Source organism: Triplophysa dalaica, chromosome 3, assembly GCF_015846415.1.
Source record: "Triplophysa dalaica isolate WHDGS20190420 chromosome 3, ASM1584641v1, whole genome shotgun sequence".
In the NCBI taxonomy this organism is placed as follows: domain Eukaryota; kingdom Metazoa; phylum Chordata; class Actinopteri; order Cypriniformes; family Nemacheilidae; genus Triplophysa; species Triplophysa dalaica.
In genome coordinates, this window is record NC_079544.1 from 5,833,466 (window position 1) to 5,856,155 (window position 22,690).

General features: G+C 36.7%; 1 protein-coding gene across 4 annotated transcripts in view; it reads right to left on the reverse strand.

Moving 5' to 3' along the window:
* The window catches only part of slc6a9 (solute carrier family 6 member 9), a 95,984-nt gene that overhangs the window by 61,602 nt on the left and 11,692 nt on the right, over positions 1 to 22,690 (reverse strand). For 3 of the 4 annotated variants that reach the window (XM_056742665.1, XM_056742668.1, XM_056742666.1), the window contains one exon: positions 6,613 to 6,788. The gene's annotated coding sequence lies outside the window, so the exon portion shown is untranslated. Of the gene's footprint in view, positions 1 to 6,612; positions 6,789 to 15,644; positions 15,700 to 22,690 lie in introns of those variants that run through there. The other variant, XM_056742667.1, reaches the window with a different exon arrangement.

A 22,690-nucleotide genomic window follows, 5' to 3' on the forward strand; every position in this document is an offset into this window, starting at 1 on the left:
CCACAGGAATTGCGTGCAAAGGCAATCATAGAAGAGGATTAGCATAACTGAAAAGACGTCCCTCTGCAAATGTAATGACACAAACTGTAACATTTGGACTGATATTACATCCACAATCTAAAGTTACACTTGGATCTCTGTTATACGGATACATCCGCATTAACCCTGCAGTCGGTATCCAGTGGCGTCATGCAAAGGCCGCTAGAAGGCTCTTCTCCATCCCTGGAGGACACTGTGCAGTACACGCTGTTTGTCTTAATGTACTGCCTTGCTGCCAGAGCCTTGAGGCAAAGACTGCCATGGTGTTTTTCTATATGAAGGTCTCCCAGGTGCCTGAAACCATATAGTGCATCTTACAAAAGGTAATTAAAAAGAGCGAAAGCACACACACAGAAACTGTAATGCATATCCTCTCTTTTCAGAGACCTGTTTTGTAACCGCTGTCATGGGGTAAACGGATCCGCTGTGGACTGGCTGATATCGTGTATGGGGGGGCGATTGTGGATGCCTCGGGGCATGAAGCAGGATAACCAGGCGAGGATGATTCATCTCACTGTGAGAATATCCAAGGGCTATGCCATGGCGACACCCCACCCTCCCTGTCTACAGAGCACGGTTACCTGCTCCCACAGCCTCTACTCTTATGTGGTTTTTGCAGGACGGCCACTACGAGGTCATAATGCGACACATAATTCATGAGCAATTGGCCGGCATTGGTTCCAGCTGTCAAATCAGCGATATTGTCCTATACAGGTAATATAGTGATATACAATAAGTGGACTTGAAATAACGATTTGGGCGAATTACAAACCTACAAACAATTATTTTCTCGGTTAGTTTGATCACTGATAAAATTTATGAAAGATTATCATTTTTTTTGACGTTTTCCTAAATACATGTATTGTGTTGCTTTAAATTGAATATGAACTTGTTTTCTTTGCGGTATTTGAGGTGTGAAAAAATACAGAGCATCTTTTCTGTCTTTTTACCCGTTTCTTCAGTTTTCATTTTCTGCAAAAATTTTGGAGAAATATTGACAGTAGTTCAGATCACAGAATAAAACAAAAACGAAAATTTTACATAAACACATAAAATAATAAATTCATAAAATAATTGTCTAACAAACGTTTGTGTATGTGTTGTTTTTTATTTTCTTTATTAGGGCTATATATTTGTATATTTATTTTATGTTTCTTTAACACATTTTTATCTGTAATGTTTAGATACAATGCAAACACAACCTATTGCAAAATTAGCAATAAAACCATGTATTTAGGGTATACTACATATTTGATCAATTTTAAAAATGAAAATATTTTCCAATTTTAAATAACAAAATATGAACCCTCTTTAATTGGATTGTTATTATTATTGCTCAGTTTTTTCCCTTTTTAGCTTCTTGTCCCAATAGCAAAGGGACAACCAATGAATAGCCTTCTGGCCAAATTATTTATTAATGTACACTATCCCTATTGAACTAAATAAATAAACAAATAAAATAAACCTGCTTTCCAACAATGCAAAATTGCTTAGTAAACATATATGAGTGAGTTTAGTAGACATAAATTTATATTCAACCGAATAGATTTAGGTAATTTTAAAATGCAAAATAACACCGTGGACAACACTCAGTTATAATACATATTATGAGTCTCAAAAAGTATTTCAGGGAGTCATTTAATAATGAGTTACATGTACTGTACCGGATATCATTTGTATAATTGATATCAAGATAATGTTACACATATCTTTTCCTATCCATCTACACCCGCTACTGAGGCCCAAGGGAAACATTTATAAACAGACATGAGCTTTGACCACCTCTCAAAACAAGAGACCAAAAAGAAAAGAAGGTAATTTGTCTCATTGCTGGAGGGCGGTATCACCTTCTCATGATCCTGCCTCTCTTCCTCCAGTTGTCCCCTGTCCCTGCTCCCTCTCTCTCCTTTACAGCGAGTGACACTTTTCTCGAAATAAAGAGGGAATCACCCATCCCCCGTCTCTATTTTTTAACATATTGTGTTCAATGTAATTGAAGCCTTTTCAAACTCTCTCTCTGTCTTTCTTTCCTTCTCTTCAGCTTTCCTTGTGCCAGTGTCATCGCCTATCAAGCTGTGATCTCCAGGGAGCTCGGAGATCAAACAAACTCTTGCCAAGTTGACATTTCCAACGGAAGGGGTGAGATCTGGAAAGCTTGGGGACGGTAAGAGCTGGACTTTGAAGGTTCAGAAGAGATTCCAAAAGTCAGTGATCCATCGTACAGTCATTTCTGATTCATGCAAGTCATCATCTATCAGATTAAAGGCTTGAAAATAGAAATGAGCTCAGGAAACTGCGATGTACTCTGATCACACAAACAGGAAATACTTGTTCTAAAAAAGCAAATAAAAGGGTTATTTTTGGTCACGCTCTACAAAAATAAAAGGTTCGCTTTTCAAATATATGTGGATACATAAATAAATGAGCATAATGGTATTTTAAGAGCTCTACAAAATGTTCAATTTCTAAATTACACCATTTCTTAGAAGCACAATGAAAATAATCCACTTCATATATGAATCGTGCACTTTCAAAGGAAATTGTGTAGAGAGGCACAAGAAGACAACGACAGTGTTTTCAAACACTCATTCATATCATGTACATGAGTGCCGGGCTCAAGTGCATCTCATTCAACCCGAACTCCAGCAGAGGTTTACAGATATTTTGTGTTTTGTATAAAAACCCTCTTGTTCATTTTGCTATTATTTTCCACGGACATAAGAGTTGCCATATTCAGTCTGTCTCACAATGAATCCGTCCAATAATATGTGTCTATAAAGAGGTTTTATTACGTCTAATGGTGAGCACCTTCTCCACTAGCACTGCTTTTCGAAACAATAAGGGGTATTCTCTTCTATTAAAGCACTCGTGATATTTCATAACACAATAACCTTTGCACAAAGCTGAATTTAATTTATACTATAAGAATAACTGTACAGGGAGAGCCAGCAGCTGTTTTAGTGATGCTACCGGCAAACGAACTGCGCAAACCTGATGGAATCGTCTATTTGTAAAACATTTCCAAGGTGTCATGGGTATAAGGAAACGCTTACGCGTGTACAGCATGTGTGTGGTGTTCTCTGATATCTCTTTAAACCAGCTTCAATCTGGGCACTTGGAAACAGGAAGAGCCCAGCAGCTTTTCTGTGAAATCATGGAAAAGGTCAGAACACTTTTCCATATGGAGCAAAACCTAGTGCATCCACAGAGCTGCACGTGGCTTAGGTCACCTCAACTACCTACACACGCAAACAGCCCTCTGGGTGAAAAACACACATCACAATGACATCAACAACTATTTTTAACTAAGAGCACGCATTAAATGAACACACACGAAAAAAAACTGAATAAAATGGTGCCACATTAATAAACATCATTTTCACTTGCATTAAGTGCCAAATTGTGACCAAATGCATTTGTTGTGGTTTTCATTACTGAATTGACCGACATTAAATTTATAGCAAAGTAAATGTATAAAAAATTGTGCCTTTATGACTTCAGAGGTAAAGAAAGAGCGTGGGAAGCGTTATGTTTTTATTACCTTAGAATGAGCTATTTCTATCTACATACACCCCCTTACATGTAATTCGCCATGTTCTTTCAGCCGTCGTAGTGTTTTGAAAGGGAGGGGTGGAGTAAGCGGTTGGTTGCAATTTGCATCCTTCTCACTAGATTTCACTGACTGGAACTTTAAACAATGATAAAAATGATCAATACTTATTTCTATTTAAAAATGTCTACACTTAAATGAATAAGAAATCTGTGAAAACCAGGCTAAAGTGTCAAAATCTGATTCTGAGATCATGAGCATCCAAGTTTAATTTCAGCTATCAATTCCACCCTGATCTTCACCTTTGACATGGCCTCGCTCAGTCAAGATTAAACATATCAACATTATATTTTCACAGAATCTTCTGTACATTATGTAGGATGATTCTGTGTTGAGTACAGTAAATCAGCAATAATTGACTTTAGCTGGAATTTCACAGGCTGGGTCACAAATAATATGAAGAATACATATATATAACTAATTATCATAAAATACAATTAAGCTTTACTTTTATATAACTCTATAACACTATAAAGTGTTGGTGGAGAGACCTGGTGAGCTTGATGGAACTGATGGTTTGATTTACAGTGCGTGACGTACCCTGAGTCAACATGATTTGTGTATATATGTCAGTGTCCCAACACATCTCTAATTTAGCAGTAAATACTTCACAAACACCCTGGAGCAATAATCTTATTTCACGCCACTTTCTGGTGAGATGTGAGGTTCTGAGTAGCAGGGGCAAATAACAGCCTGCTATAGATGTTTGGCGTGGCTCCGACATACCTGCTTTCAAATATAGAAGACCTGAGGTGAGTACCTCAAGTATGTTTCGCCCAGGCTGGCCCAGAACTTAACCCCCCGTGGAGATGAGAAGACCCAGCCCATGTCTAACCCTGCTCGGGAAGATTCTGCAGAAGACCCCTACACTGCCTTGTCCCATAACCGCTGCATTAGACAAACATTTGCTGCTTAAATATTCTTCAATAAAGGTATTTAATTAATTTAAATAATTCAAAATCATCGCCCTGTTCCGAGATGGATCTTTAATTTATACTGTAACGTGAGACCCAGCTCAAGAAACAACCCTAAGGTTACATATAATCCCATATAATTACTACCAGCAAAGCTAATCATGTGATAAAATTATATAAATTAGATACAATTCACACTCATGAGACAAAATTACTTTTAATAACTCATTACATAGTTTAAATTCACCCAAACAGTTCCTTTTTAAAATGGGGGAAAAAACATGTGCCTACGTCAAAATATGTTATAATAAAGTCTGTTTTACGGAAGTCGTGCCACTCGGCAGCCATGTTTGCAGTACGTCTGGGCAGCTATTTACATCATAGTAAGTCCACAGTCCTATCTAGTTGAATAGGGGAAGGCAAATATTTCAAAAATTGCTGGCAAAAATCACAATTAACAGCATTTTTTACAATCAATTTTAAACCACTTTGCACTTTGGTTTGCTAAGCTAAAATGTTGCAATATATCACCATTTTCGATGTCGCCTCAACTACTGAACCCGCACACAGGCTGGAAAGTGCCTCACGAGGCCCCCCCCCCCAAGGGAATCGTCAGTCTTTATTGTTTGACGATTGGCTCGTTTTACTGGAAGGCGGGACTTTGTTCGCTAGAGCAGCCATATTGAGCGTTGCCTTCCTCGTCATTAATTGTAACGGCAGTGGCGCATCTTGTTAATATTTGTATCTTTGGTTATAATTATTGATTTGTTTATGTTTCATTTTGTGCTTTCACTACTTAAGAAAGTTCTCTCTTGGGGTTTAACTTTTATTCAGTGACAGTTCCATTCATATTTAATTAAAGTACATTTTTAGTTCAGCATTCATTCACCATCTTATCATTCCAAACCTGGATGACTTTCTTTCCTCCCCAGAACACAGAAGAAAATATTTTGAAGAATGTTGTTAAGAGGCACCCGTTCACTTACATTGGTTTTGTGTACATACAATAGAAGTGAATGGGTGGTGGTGCTGTTCAGTTAAGAACTTTCTTCAGAAGAAAGAAAGTCATACAAGTACGAAATGACAAGAGGGTGTGTAAATGATGACAGAATTTTCATTTTTGGGTAAACCATCCCTTTAATTTATACACAGAAGGTTCAATTAAACCTTGACTTTGTCAATTCTATGAAATTTTTTTTAATTGTTAATCCGTTTGAAATAAATCTGTAAATTTGTATTTCTGTTTCTTTTTTTACATTTAAATCAAAATATGGTGATTCGGAAATAATCATAAACCCAGTCACACCCCTAATAGTCATCATCCTTACAATTTTCAAATTGTTAAAATATCAAAATATAAAATAATTTAAAATACACGTAACCATCAGGGTTATTACATGTAACTATTAAAACAATTCTGTTAATAGAGATCAAATAAATAAAGTACATGAAAGTAAAAAGTAAAAAAAATGTTGTCTTGGGAAAATAAATAAAAACCTAACTAAAAATGATATACAGATATTTACTTATTCATTTATTAAATTATTTATTTATGTATATTGCAATAAAAATAAAAGCTAAACATCAAACTACAATGAACATGATTTTTTTATGTAAATATTAATACAACTTCAATATCATAAAAACATAATAATAAAATAACTTTAATAAAAGTGTTTGGCAATGTCATAAAAATGAGTCAGGCAAGACATTCCATAACAACTTAGTTATAAGTCAAATAATATTGTTATGTGCCTTGCCTGAAGAAGATGGGCTTCCCCAGCCGAGTCTGTTTCCTCAAAGCGTTTCTTCTACATCAACATCTTTTATCATTTTCCTAGCTATGTAGTTGCCCCTGGCTAGCTGACTGAGGGCATTAAGGAATGATAAAGCTGTTTTAAGACAATAAGTTTAGTTAATAGCACTATACTAATAAACTTAGCGTGACCAAAGGTATTTCCCATGAACCATAAGTCCTTCCTGAAAGACAATGCGTCTAGATCTGGGACAGGTTGAATTAAAGGTTGGGTCTTGGTGTGGCAGACTCACCTGCCCCACAGGTTTGTGGATGAGGTCTGGGGAAGGAGCGGAGGCCTCCCGTAGAGCGGCCGGAGGCCTCAAGGCGGGTCTGGGAAAGGGGCTGCATGCTGAGGCCCATGAGGAGCTCTCCGCCTTTCACGGCAGGGCCTCTGTCAGTCAGCGCTGGCCCCCTGCAGCCCACAGACCTGCCAGGACAGAGCATAGAGAACACACAGGTAAGTGTAAGGGAGAGGAAGGATCTCTGTATGGGGGCTTAGATATAATACTGTCTAATGTTCTCAAAGGAAGACAACTTGATGGATGATAGACAAATAGGCTAGAGTTGAGAATATTGTGAAGGGATTGCATTGTGTTTTCCTTGAAACTGTCATTTGGTGGTGATGCATTAGAGATGATGGATTTTGTTTGCTCGCTTTGACTATATGTGAAGGTTTCCATCATTATATGCTGTGTCTAGTGTTGTTAAAAATAGAGCGCTGTGAATAAAACGCCATAACTCGATGAAGTAATAACAACACAGTGGTGTGTTTGAAGTGTATTTTCCAAGCGGTCATGTGTAAAGTAGTCGTGCATGTAGCATTTAATCAGTAAGCGTTCCTTTAACAACCTGATGTTGTCTCGGAAATCATCCTGAACTGTGAAAGTGTTTATGCATTTCAGCTAAAGCAAACTTCACTTGTTATTAACATCTACACTACGAATCCAAATGTATTTTGCTTCTGTGTGGTGAATAGCTTGCAGAAATTCCATGAATCCTGTCAGGGGGTAGAGATGTTTCCATGACTGCGACACTTTTTTTAACACGTTCCAAAATAACTGAGTTTCCCAAGGGATCAAATGAAAACCAGTACAAATTCCCAACAACAGCACCTGTTGACATACGACTTGACTGATTCCAAACGTATCTTACATAATTTGTCTTGGCAGGTATACATGTTGGAAAAGGATGGAGATCTTTTAACCCAAAGCAGGTATCAATTGTATAATATAACAAAAAAATTATGATCTTCTGTCTGATAAATATGATCTGTGACAATATGTTTTAATTAAATAATGTAAATAACAGGTCAAACCTCCATAGTGAGTAGTCATCAATATTGGGTATTGCTTGAATTCTATCGACTCTGATTCCGATTCTGCTTATAGATTCTGATTCTTATCGATTCCCAGTTTCAATTCCACAGTCGAAGTATAACTTTTAGATGTCGACCTGTATGTTCAATCAGCCTGCTTATTGACTGGTTTGCAAAAAGTATAAATATTTATGAGCAAAGTTTTGTTTATATAGTCACAAAGCAACGTTTTTTCTGATTTATTACAATTTGTATTGCCATAGTTAAACTACATCATTAAACTGTAGTTACTATATTGAAACTATGGTAAATTTGTAGTTAACACATGCACATAAAAATATGCACACAGGAATTGTTAAGGGAAACTGACATTTTGATTTCAAGTAACCGATTCCATTCCTTTCGATTCTGGTCTGATTCCTAACCTTTCGATTCTGATTCCTAATCGGAATTGATTTCGATTCCCAACCCTAACGTCAGCTTATTAAGATTTAATAGTTTATTTCAGGCACTCACATTTCAAAGAAATACTGTAGAATCAAAATGAAGGATCAATAGTATTTGTGGCTATTGTATCTCAATACCTGAAAAAGTTTAAGAACTACTGGTCTTGAGAGACGGAACTGATGTGTAACTCTGGTGATACACAACTTATGGGTGGATGTGTTTTGTGAGTAAGGCTGGAATTTCACAGGCTTGGTCACAAATAATATGAAGAATACATAAATAATACCTAATGATAAGTCAAAGTCAAAACTGACTGATAAATAATACCTAATTACAAGTCAAAAGTCAAAACCGAACCCACCTAGGCCTGGGGAAGAGTCTGTCAGAACTCATCTGGATTGATTGATATTAGTCATCAGAAAATAGAAAAAAAAGATTGGACGAATGCATTATACTGTAATTGGTAGAACTGTACATGTGCAATCTGAACAATATAGCAAGACCATCAATCACATCAATGCCTCATGTCTGGTGAGAAAATCTGACTGTAGTTTGACTTGACAAAACAACTATTATAAAGAGAAGCAGAGTTCACATGACCTGTGAATGAAATGTCATATACTGAAAGCTCTTGCGTGGTGTGTTGACCAAGTGAGTAACATCTGGGGCCTTTAAGCAAGTCAGACCACATGTAAGTGGTGCCACTGGTTTGTACAGGCCTTTTGATATGCGCTCAAACTGGCCAAGCTGGACGAGAGGTAACTGAACCTATACACTCATTCACATCATATGTGGGTGCGGTTTCACAGGTTCTAGATCAGCTAGTTTGGGGCTTAGTCAGACTGTGCCGCTGCCAGAGCAGACACGTTGAGTTGCGTGTTTTGGTTGGCACGTTGAACAACCATGTTTTTTAGAAAGTGCCATTTATGCTTTTTTCGCACATGGGCGTAATGCACCAATTCTTTTTTTCCTAATGCAAGTGCGTATTCGTTCATTTTTGCAGGGAGCACCAATGACAGTAATGGCTCACCTGGCGCCTTAGGAAAGAGAGAACATGTCCAACGGTAAAAAACACATTTTTGGAGAAAAAAATCTCAGGGTACCATTTTATTAAAGCAAACAAGAGAACCCAGATTTAAGTCCCAATATATGCAGTAGCATCACATATCTTTACTACCATATTTTCATTGATATTATTTCATTTATTTTTATGTGTCAATTGTCATGTGCTGAAAGCTCTTGGGTGGTGTGTTGAGCAAGTGAGTATCATCAGAGGCCTTTAAGCCAGTCAAGGCAAACACAAGTGGTGCCACTGGTTCGTACAGGCCTTTTGATACGCGCCTAACTGACCAAGATGGACGAGAGGAATTTAATCTATACACTCATTCACATCATATGTGGGTGCGGTTTCACTGGTTCTAGATCAGCTAGTTTAGTGCTTAGTCAGACTGTCCCGGTGCCAGAGCAGACACGTTGAGTTGCGTGTTTTGGTTGGCACGTTGAACAACCATGTTTTTTAGAAAGCGACTTTTACGCATATTTTTCACATGGGCGTAATGCACCTATTCTTTTTCCTAACGCACCTGCGTTTTTGTTCATTTTTGCCGGGAGCACCGTTGAAAGTAATGGCTCACCTGGCACCTTAGGAAAGAAAGAACATGACCAAAGGTAAAAAACACATCATGTACTGAAAGCTCTTGGATGATGTGCTGACCAAGTGAGTACACTCAGAGGGCTTTAAGCCAGTCAGAGCAAACACAAGTGATGCCACTGGTTTGTACAGGCCTTTTGATACGCGCCTAACTGGCCAAGCTGGACGAGAGGAATTTAATCTATACAGTCATTCACATCATATGTGTGTGCGGTCTCACTGGTTCTAGATTAGCTATATCGCTTTGTTTCACAGATATATCGGCCACATCTGTGAAACAAACGGTTGTTTCTAATGTTATTGTATCGGCCGATATATCAAAGCAGATAAGTTGTAAATTATTTTTTTGTCTTGAGACCTGTTACACTTGTGGCTGAAAACACTTTTCTAGGTGGAAAATCTATGATTTGTTTATTAAAAGACACTCTAAAGTAAGTCAAGCAGGCTGAAAAAAATGATTAGCAGATTTTATGAAAATAAATTATTTAAATATACTTAATGTGATTATGTACCTGTTTTTTTAACAACAAAAAAATAAGTTTAAATAACCAAAAAATCTTGGGAAAAAATCTACTAATCTTGGTTGTTAAGATTTTAATAATTTTCTTTGAGTAATTTTAATTGAACAAATTATTAAGTAAATCCAACTCACTTTATTATGTTAAACCCATTTAAATTGGTCAAATTAAGTTTACTTATTTATTTTGTGTCGAGACTACATAAATAATTTTTGCAGATATAACTACCTTGGCCATTGATCTGTAGTTCCCAGCATGTTTTGTATCTGACTGCATTAGGAGATTAATTTTCCAGAATAACTGTCATTTTAAGAGTATTCAGTGAAATGAAAGACTTGTTCGTGGTTTTTGTTGATTTGTTATCGAGATTTAGGAGAGTTTTGATATTATTTTAAGTTTAGGTTTTTATAGGTTGTAACTGTTGTTCAGAAGAGCCGTGCTTGTGCCTAGCCAGAGGGAGGCACGAAAATTAGTCATAAAGTGTGTTATTTCACTTATTGAGCAGTAACGGTGCTAATGCAAGTATAGAGTCTCTTTTTACTTGACAATCTATGTAGTAACAAAAAGCATATTTCAATATGAAAGCAAGTTTGAATTATACACATTTTTGTTCAGCATATAATTTTTTTCGTTTACATTTAAATTTACTTGATATTTTAACAAAAAACAAATGCATTTAATAAGTAGAATTTACTTTATTTTTTATTAGTAAATTGTACTTGAATTATAGCAGCAAATTTTACATAAAAAAATTTGCAAATTATTATGAGGATTTTATTGAGTAAACTCTGCAAGTGATTTTCGGAAAAAAGAGAACTAAATGTAACCTTGTTTTCTGTAGTCAAAATATCTTAACTTTGTATTTAGATTTTATTTAAAAAAATAAAATGATAAAAAACATAATTCATGTTGCACATTTTTTTATTCAAGTGTTTTATTGGAAAATAGAATCAGAATTATTTATTGTCATTATAAAAAAATATAATAAAATTAGGTGCAAAAACAAATCCATCCTCTGAGACATGTATCCTATGTGCACAAGCAAGAGAATAACATTACCCCTTTTCCAAGTTACCCAAGATAATTAAATAAATAGACAAATAGAATAATTAAACAGCCCTGTGTATATGTATATATATGTCTGTGTATGAATTATATTATTGGATTATGTAATTATTGGAAAATAATTATTTGAGGCTTGGCGAATAACTGGGTCTTGGGATAGACTGTACCTGTCTAAGTGGGTCCCGGAATAAATAGTTTCAGACAGATACTTCTTACCTAAGCATTCATGCAACTTAATTATTAAAAGTGGAAAATGATATTGTGCTATATCGAAGTATCATAAATGAAATGACATGGCTGAAGTCCAGGTAGACAGGAGACATGGTCAACAAGTATCATGTCTCTTTTATGAGTGGTCCCTGGTGGGATTCCTTAAGATTCCAGCAGGCAGGGCGAGGCTGCCCACAGAGGAATGTTGTTGCTGTTTTAAGTGACTATTACTACCTGCTGGCTCTCTTTCACTCTGGCCTCTATTGCCTGGGGATTCGATTGGATTGGAGCTGTAAAGTCTTATGTTCCACGGGGCTGGTCCCAGGGGTAAATTGATGGGAGGCAGGACCCTCATTCAGGCCCAGTGGGGGGCTACAATCGCAGGCCTGCCCTAGCCTTTGGGCTGCCCTGTTTGCGGCTAAGGAGTCCTCAGCAGGACACGCTATCCCAGTTACACGGCTCACGTGCCAATCACCTCCTATAGCACCACCTAAATGTACAGTGTTTATCAACATGAGCTTTTTTACTCTTTGACATTTGTTTTTTCAAACGCTGTGAACAAAAAGACATTCATTCCCACAGGTGGAGCTGCACAAAATTGACGGATAGGCCTCCACCCTGACAGTTTCAATCCCACGCTTTTACAAGGGTATGATATACACAGCGCATCACATCCAGCACTTTACCAGTCCTTGAAATCACACAAAAAAAAATCACAAATAGCTCAGAATGGGAGGTACAGGGCACTGAGGGTGAGAATGAAGAGGTGAAGAGTTCAAACGCTGTCAGGCTAAAACCTTGTATCCAATATTTCATGTTTTCCATAAATTATTACTATTGGTCACCCTTCATGTGTGTGTGTGAGTTTTGCAAATATTTGACCAATGAAAAGTATTGCAAAGAGCTTGTCAACTTTGACAAAATAGGGGTGGTTAAGTCCCAGACTAATTCAAACGTTAGGTGTCTTGATCGAAAAAACAGCTTGCACTGACATATCTTAAAATATATTAGTGTGACTGCTTTGTCTCAAGTTGGACACCAGTGATAATTTTTGTGAAGTATGTTTTTAAAATGATTTAAATATCATAATTTAACTAAGGCCTAGTCCTGTTTTAAAATAATCCCTGTCCAGGAAACCGGCCCTAAGTGTTTAATTATTGACAAAATATTTTTGGGGAGTTTTGGAGAAACAAGCTTTCAATCTGACACCGACAATATTTTGTAAGCATCTGAGAGGACGGAGGTTTGTTAAATGGGTGTGTTTGCTATTTTAAGATTTGTCAGGGCAAGTAACTTTCTGTTAAGAACTGTAACATTCATTTTAAACTGGGATTAGTCTTCATTTTTGTCTGTGAAACCAGGGGGCGTATTACAGAAAAATCATAACTTGAAAATTTGATCCTATCTGTTTGGTAACCATGGTAATTTCAGATAGGACCTCATTTAGGACAAAAACTATTACAGAACAGCACTTCCTAAGTCCTTATCTTAACAACATATAGAAAAGGTGCATTACAGAAGCGTCTTAACTTTAGGACGACCCCACAGTTGTCCTAACTTCAAAAATTATTTAAAAACTAAGAGAAAAATCCTAATTTAACGTATCATAATTTAATTCAAGACCTAAAATAAGAAACTTTCTGTAATATGCCCCAAGGCCCTTAACTTTTTTTAAAGAGTTTAGTGATAAAAGAAGCGGTTTTCCTCACTAAAACAATACAAATTGGTTATGGCCTAGGATTCGAATTGGTTCATGTCCTATTCACTGATATTTTTTATTACCAACGCATCCCATTACAATATTTAACTACTTGAGTATATGGGTAATTTGTATTCATTCGATTGCTTTGCACCATGGAGTGACGATTTGGTTTAGATGTAAACCTTTAGAAGAACCGTTCTTCTAATACTTGTACGATTATGTTTGATTCACACGTAAATATTTACATTCTTTCATGAGATTATGTTGGTATTATGGAGCACCTATAGCATTACTCATTTTTTATAGTCTCTTGATTTAAGAGTCAAAGACAGATGCTATGCACTCAAGTATTCAAGTACAAGTTTAACTTGATTTTAAATGAAAAAAAAAGGTCAACCAAGGTTCACAATCATAGGCATATGTAATGTAGACAGAGTGTACTTTTAATGTTGAAAGACAGCATTAGGAGAACACTGAAAGGGAAACAGCTGAAGTGGGCATGTCACTGCAGTGTTTGACAGTCAATGTGATACTGTTGTCTTCAGCACCTCTGTGCTCATTCCTGTTTTTACAGGTGCCTGTTGCCGGTTGTTTTAGGCAGACAGGAGAGCATTACACTGAGCAACTGGAGGAAAGAGGTGGCCAGCCCACGTCATCACCTGCCCAGGGTCAGGTCTTCTGACATGAGGCAGGGCAGTCACTTCTGACAATGCCTCACCGCTCATCCAGAAGGGCCCATACAAGGCCAAAAAGTGCCTTTTCACCACCCACATTTTGCATCTTAGTCATAAGAGTCATATCCCAGACTGGTTATATTTCTCAAGGGGGGAATAAAGGAAACTGTCTTGGCACAGGAGCCGAAATGTTCTTCATGGTGCTTTGAGAAACACATATGGGACAGAGAGCACTTCCTCCATCAACACTTGAACACTACACATGCTTCCATTGTGATGATCTACTTTTCTCTTATAAAATGCTGCTGCTTATTTGGTGTTCTGTTCTCCGTGTAATTCTGTATTATCTGGAAATTGACCCTATCAAAGACTGACTGAACAAAAACTTTCATGTCATCATTATGTTTTAAAAGGATTTATAAATGTTAAAAGCATTGATCTACTTCCATCCCATTTAGTTCATACTAGTAAGATTTTTTAGTCTAAAGGTTGAATGAGATGTTGATGTATTAGTGTTATTACAAGTAATTAAAATTGCTCTTATTTATATACATCATGCTGACAGAATATGCAAATATATAAGATGAATGAGATAAGAAGATAAATGAGATTTAATTGAGATTATATAATTACATATCGCATTATATAAATAATAATATTAATTAAAGAAACAATTTGACAACAGATGTCTTCCCTTTTTATTTAAATATTTTATTAAAGAATAAAGATTAAAACCAAATTTTTTGTTGCATACTTGACTGAACGGTGAAATATGATTTTTGTATATTTTAATTAAAAAATGTTGTTTCTATTACATTTATGCATTTGGCAGACACTTTTATCCAAAGCGACTTACATTTCATTACCCTATACATTTATTTCTAAGTATGTGGAACCCCCTGGGATCGAACCCATGACCCTGGCATTGTTAGTGCCATTCGCTTACCACTGAGCTACAGGAAAGCTCAAATAGTTTGAGTTTAACTATGTGCCAAAAAATTCCTAATACCTACAAAGTTAAAGATTTGTCCATTTTGTACCATACACCTCATATTACAACATATATTGTTGTCTAAATGTACTTGTTTGTCAATAATTTAGCCTTTTGGAAATACCACAGCAAAAACTGACCTGACATTTGACCAAAAGACATTCTTTGCCATGTTTTAAAAGAATAGGCATCCAGTTTCATTGAGCTTTTCAAAATACATGTGGTCATTTAGCACAGAAACATTTATAATGGGATCCAAAGGTTTAACCCTCAGGTCTTTCAAACTGTCAGAAATAGCACACAGCATAGCTGCATTTTAGGGTTAGTTTTTCTTAGGAGAATAAAGGCCTGAGAATAAAAAAGAAAGAAGTATCCCTGAAGGAACGAGCGCACAAGCCAAGAGGACATGATAAAGATCTGGTCTGGCCTGGACATTGCTGCTGCTCCAGGGCAAGACAGTAGGATGAGTAAATATGTGCCATCAGATAAACCCGTCTCTCCAGTTCTTCCACATTACAGACTCCACTTCAGGAATCTAAAGCACTGAATCTAAACTGAGCCCACCTGCTCGCAAAGCACAGTTATCATCTAGCCAAGTAAAAAGTTTGAATTATTAAGCGACTGTGTACATTCCTAACACACACTTGATGGAGAGATATAATTTGTCATTCAATTAATAATGATCATTCAATGATATGAAGTTTTGTTACCGTGAAAGCAAATGCAGGCTTGCATGCAGAGAACTGTTTTACTGCCCGCTGTATGATGTGCATGAAAGCTGGGACCCCTGCAGAGACAATGAGATTCTGATCTTTAACATCAGCACCCATCCGTCCCCACTCTAATTACAGAGAAGAATCATGGCACGGAGCACAGTGACATTCTCTGATCAGGACACATATATTTGTTCCCCTCCAGCCATTCGTTCCCTCATTGTAATAAATATTATAGGTGAGGTTCCTGTAGTCTAATCCATGGGTTTACAACAGGGTTTATTTAAATGTTAGATACACATTTACAGCAGTGTCAACAAAACATAACGGATGATGGGAGTTGTAAATTGTCACTCAGACACGTGTATCCAAAGCAACTTACAGTGTGTTTAATACACATACATTCCCCTGAATCAACATGAGATTAAGTGCCCACACATGGATCACCTTGTGCAAGGTTCAATCATTTTAAGATCAGTCTTGTTTTCAAGTAATAATATTTACATCTTTATATCGAGTAGTACAGTAAAAATAGGTATTTATAGTGAAATTACCTTGACATTAAAAACTAATTTTCATTCTTTAAGGCATAAAAAAGCTATGTAAGATTTTCAAACAAACATACAAACAACAAAAGTTAAAAGAAGAAGTAAAGATAAAAATAAAATAAATAAAATACAAGGCCTATATGAAATATTTAAAACATATACATAATACATACTGCATAAATAATATAAACAGTATATATACATACACACACACACACTATAATACATACATATATATATATATATATATATATATATTTTTGTATTATATACTGTATATATATATAATACACATATATACAGTATATAATACAAAAATACAGTTATATTAAATACATATACTACTTTGCAACTTTAATAAGAAATTTCTGGGTTTTTCCCTGCATAGAGAAATTGGAGGCGGTCGTCTCGTCAAATGTCAGTCTCTCGCCAAAATAATGTCGGGTGTCTTCACAAGAAATGCTGCGTGCATTTAACAGACTGTCATTTGTAACTACAGTTGTGGCGTTACACCACCGTGGATGTACAGTTTCGTTATCAGCACACTGAATTGCTAAAAAGAGTTGCAGAACAATAACTAGCTGTGTTTCACGGCTGTTTATTTTGCATCCAAGTAAGTTTAATTTCTTTAATTAACATGATGTACATCATTTTAATGTCTTTAGCTGTGCAGTTGGATCGTTGAAACAGTATACACTGTACACTGCGAGTTCGCCAGTATGAACAAACATTGCGTTCAGAACGACTCGCACACGAGTGACTCATTTGAATTGATTCATTTACACTATTGAACTTTTCAGTCACTAGCGAGATCATTGAATCTTTAAAATAAACTACGGAGAATGCAAGATGTGAATGAGAAGGTACGCTTAAAGGTACAGTAGCCTATGTGTGTGTGGACAGTACAAGATCAGTATGGCACCACCTCCGCCTCATTTTGAGCCAGGAAATTTGTACTGCAAAATTACTGTTTATGTTTCACGAGGCAACATTTTGGTTGCCAGCCAATTTGAGCCAATGTTTTGTAGTTTGTAGATCATCTACAATCTACAAAAAAATACACTACAACAAAATAGTTTCACTTATGCAATTGCAATGTGTTATTAGAAATGCAGATAAGTTAGCAAGTTGAATAACACATGTTCACAGACTGGTTCAAACGTTTTTTTTGAACCGGACCCAATGCAAACATCTTTTTGATGTCACACTGTTGGAACGGGGCTTATTTAGCATGGAGACTTACACTGTGCTCTGATTATTAGCTGCGCATGCAATGAGACAGGAAGCCAGGGACACAAGGGCAAGCAGAGGAGAGGCTGAGAACGGTTGATGGTTTAATGGAGTCTAAAGGTCTTCAGCAAAGAGGAAAAGGAGGGTTCTGGAATCTTTCATGGCTGGACAATATAACAGCCTCTCCCAGTTCGGAAAGGTACAACTGTGAGACAAAGTTAGGAGAAAAACTAAATAATAAACGTGTGATGTTAGAAACCCATGATCACGTTGAATCGAAAAGAGACTAAAATAGTGTGCAAAGCAGTATGACATACCATTTAGCAGGGCCCTGCCACACTTCACATCATAGCATATGGGAACACAGTCAAGTTTGGGGATTTCTTTCTTTCCGGACAATTTGTGGCATTTTGGCAATTGCCTGCCTACCTTCCTACTTTCCCACCTTTCACACTCTGCCTATTCACATCAAACAGTCCTGGACATGGGAAAGAGGGGAGCAGGGTGAAGGGGAAAACCCCAGTGTTTCTGTCCCCCGGAATGGAGCCACGAAAGCACCGACGAGGGACGCGGCGGTTCAGGCCATGACCACTAACAGGCCCCCTGCTGCAAGACTGCGTAGGACTGCGTAGAGTAGTTAAGGATCTGACCATTAACTGATGGAGACGCGGCTCACGGAAGTAGACTGGTTCCCCTAGCGGACACAGAGGAAGCACCTCATGCCCCAGTGCCTATTAAAGCCAATTAGAGAGAGCTTGAATGTGGGCCTGTCTGGCCCCTGTTACTGTTACATTAGAAAAATCTGTCATTTACGATTAAACAGTTTGCAGTATTTATAAAACTAGTGGTGTTTACACTAAAATTATGCTGGTTCAAGTTTCTTTGGCTACATTAAAGAGCAACACGTACATCTGGTACAACAAAACTAAAAAAGTTCCAAGAATAGGAAGGAGGCGTGAACCGGCGAACATTAAACCACTTTTATTAAAATAAACGGTCATGGTCGACTGCCAGCCACACAAACATAATAAAACATAACATAAATCCAGGACTGGTTCTCTCTTGTCATACACTGCTGACGCTCCTTTTATGCTTTCGAGCACCTCTGTCGGAGATGCGAGACCGGTGCAACGCGCAGCTGACTCGAGTAATAACGAGCGTCACCGGCCTCACGCCGTTCCCTCACGGCCCTCATCCAGCTCTGCTCGTCACAAAAACATATTCTGTTTTTTCAGACAAACCTGGATCATACTCAGAGTAAAATTGGTGAAATTCATTTTCATAGTCTTGTCTTATGGAAATAGAGATAAACATAAAGGAACTTTACTACAAGAACACAGCAGATGATGTACACTATGTTGCCGCATATTCAAATCCTTTAGTGCTATGATTCATGTCGTGGGAACCTCAACAAGAGCAAGAGAGAAAAATGGGTGGAATTTTAAAGTTGAGTCATTTCACAACTTGAGTATCGAACCCTGTCATCTGCACATGGCTGACGGACTGAAATTTCTCAGGGCAAATGGAAAACACCATCGTGAGGCTTAAGAAAGACAGACGCTCATAACTTTTCAGAACTAATGACACATGTCAGACGTGTCAGATATAGAAGAAAAATCTCTGTAGGTCTTTCTTTACAAACAGAGAGAAGCAGCTGTTCAAACCTGATACGATCTGTCTGAGAGTCATCTCCATCATTCCTGCTGTCTGCAAGACCAACTTTCAATGCAAATGACATGAAGAGATCCAACACTTATTCATTTGGTAGCAGATCCGTCAGTCAACTTCCCTATGCGTCGGGTATGATTGACTTGGGTCAACATTTAAATCTGTTTACGAGATATTATTATAATACCACAGAAAATCTAACAGAATTGTTTGCTTGTTACTCAATTTTAACAGCAAACATGCATTAAGAACACAAGCAGTTTCCTTCATTTGACTATAGTATTATTGTCTTTGCATAGTTCACTTGATGTTAGTAGTGCAGAAAAGCTTGTTTTTCTATTGAAGCCTGCATCAAACAAATGTAGACATAATTTCAAAACAAACGAATACATATGACCTAGAATCTTACTAAAATTATCACTGTTATAAAAAATAAAAAATACAATAAAACAGATTGCGGCCACTCTTGCTACAGACATCCTCATTGTAGTTACTGTGCTTATGTGGTAAAAGTACACAATTACTATACATGAATAGACCACTTCAGAAGACACAAACATTGCTATTCCAAAAGAACTCCCTGTTTAAGTTTTTAACACTGCAAAAACTTTGACCAAGATACACCCAACTGAACATTTATAACTGAATCACTTTCATCTTAACAATTTAAACAAACGTTACTGCGCATGTGCACTTTTGAGACCCCAACTGAACTTCCAGTACACATTCACAAACAATAAAGGGCCTGTAGATTATGTCTGATAACAAGCAAAAGAAACCGAGAAGAACCAGTACTTTGCTAAACTTGTCTCTCCAATTTATTGTATTAAAACACAGATACCACGGTCCACATCTAGTTTACCATACGGTTTGTTTAAATGGAACTGAACTGCAGGACCCATTCAACAAATTGTTTATTTCATAAAATGAATATACAAAAAAATGTGTTTGTTTAATACAAGTATTATAAAGTAAAAGATTAATACAAATAAGTATTTAAATAAGTTAAATAAAAAAATATAGTTATATTATTAGACACTAGCCAATTTTTTTTATTTGAACTGTATTAGTTACATGTATCATATTTTATAGGATTTCAAATAGCTTTATACTGCTGCAGAGAGAAACCTGTTTGAAAATTGGGGCACAATAAGTGAGAGGATTCATAAGTGTGCTCTGCGAGAAGGGAAACTTCAATTTGTACAGGGTGACATAAAACCAGGTAAGCTATTTCTTATAATGTTATGTCATCATGTTGTTTTGCATTACTACTTCAGAAATATAAAATATTATTTATAAACAGTATTATTAATTATATAAAGTAAACAATTTCCTGGATACTTGGAATGGGCACAAGTACCCTAGTTCTCGGATGGGTTCAGCTACAATCGAACATGAAAACGATGATCGTATTACATTTTTAAACAGTGTTATTTTCTTTCTAACTGATTGATTATGCTAGCATTTCGTACAATGTTATTTTCGTAAAAGTAAAAGATTAATACAAATTAGTATTAAAATAAGTTAAATAAAAAAATATAGTTATGTAATTAGACACTAGCTAAACAAAAACCATAAAATGCTGTTTATAAGATTGAAGGACACGAGTCATCATCTCTTACATTTTTTAGCACAACAGTTTTTTCAGCTGACATTTAATCAGTAATAATTTCGTAATTTTGTTTACTATGAAGTTTTGTTGCAGGACTCCTTGTTCTTAATAAATATTTTCTTAACATTTTGATAAATAAAAATTTTAAATAAAAAAATTGTGTTAAAATATAAATAAAAATAGTATGATGGGGTTAAAACATTTGTATTCAAAACTTTTATGCGTTAGCACAATTCAAAACATTGCATTAAAAAAATGTACAAAAACCTAGAAAACAAAAATAGGTTCTATTAATCAAATGGAATGGGTCAAATGAAATAACCCAGCACACGAGTAACACTTAACCCAGCAAGAGTGTTAGTTTCAGCCACTGGCTGGGTCAAATGAACAAACTCAGTTAAATGGTAAAACCTAGCACTTGGGTCAAACCAACCCAGCACGTGTTCAGTCCAATAGTGACCCAGCAGTTTTTAGAGTCTAAATATAATTGTAAAAATAAAGTAGTGCTACTTAAGTAGACCAGTCTTTACGTTTCGCGAAGTGATCTATGCATGTCATTTTGCCTTGCAACTGTAATCTGAAATGTACTGATTATTGCGCCAATCAAAATGAAAGGAGGTAAACAGAAATTTAATCTAAGTGGGTGTATACTTGTCATGTTTTCCCCCATCACAGAAACATACCCAGGCAATATTATTGGCAAGACAAAACAAGTTAAACGAAACGGACTACAATTTTGTTACTGTGGGAAGATTTACTGAATAAACCGGCAGTCTATAGAGACTTAGAGAGATTTTTTTGCATGGCTGTGAGCTGCATTTCCTTCCCATACAATGCATTTTGGAAAATGAAAAAGGAAAGAAATACAGTAACGAGGACGTTATTAAGCTTCTTACTTCCTTCAAATACAACTGGAAGAGTCTCCAAAGTAATGCTAATATGTGTCAAGGAACTAACAGCCATATTCAATTTTCCCACAAATGAAAATTCTCAAAATGACATCTTAAGCAAAATGATTTCATACAAATGGATGGGGACCAAAAGATGGTGGTGGTCATTTTGGGTTATACAATCCCTTTAGGTGCTATGGGTATACCATTCGCTTTTCTGTAATGAAATATGCACCACGTCTGCATTTCTATGTGACAGAGTAAACATCACAATACATTGTACGTCCTGTACCTTCCTATTGACAGTTATATAATCAATCAATTCAATGGGTGAAACAAGGGCATTAAAACCGTGAGTCACCTGAAGGATTCTTCAAAAATGCCTTTACAAAAATAGAATCTAAGAAGCCCAACGACTCAACAAACGAATAGGTTTAATAAATGATTATTTATTAACTGAATGTGTAAATATGAGGAGTTTTGGTCCAGACCCAGGGGGCACGGAGGTATGTGGCTCCTCTCCAGCTCATCTCCGGCATGGGCCACGGCACGTATCAAAGTCCCGGGGGATTGTTGACAACCAGCAGCTTCCAAATTGAAAAGAGGAAATTCAGATTTGCTTCTGCGCAACATCAAAGGCTTGAGATGGAACGACAATTTCCACTTGAGATTTTCTATTAAGATGTTATTGGAAGAGTGGCACCACCACAACGCAAGGCATTTGTCTCACAGTCACACGTTTACAATGGGAGGTTTGGGCGGTTTTGCTTGCTGTGGCTGGGGCTTGGCACCAAATGAAGTTCCTCCATTGTGTATTAAGACTCCAAACATCAAATGGACTTTATGTTCTGTGCAAGTTCTTTGAATCTGATAAATAGTTTGTTTGTGCTGGATTGTGATACGCATCTATGCCGTTAGTTGTTAAAAGCCCTCTGCAATCTCCCCTCTTGCGCAGAGCAACAGCCGTGGCTCCGCGATCATTACAGTTCATGAACTAATAAGTGAGTGCTTGATAAGGAGGGCAGTCGAGGTGGTAGACGTGACTTGGCGGCCCAAGGGAGTACTATCAAAATTGTCACAGACTGCGCGAAACGA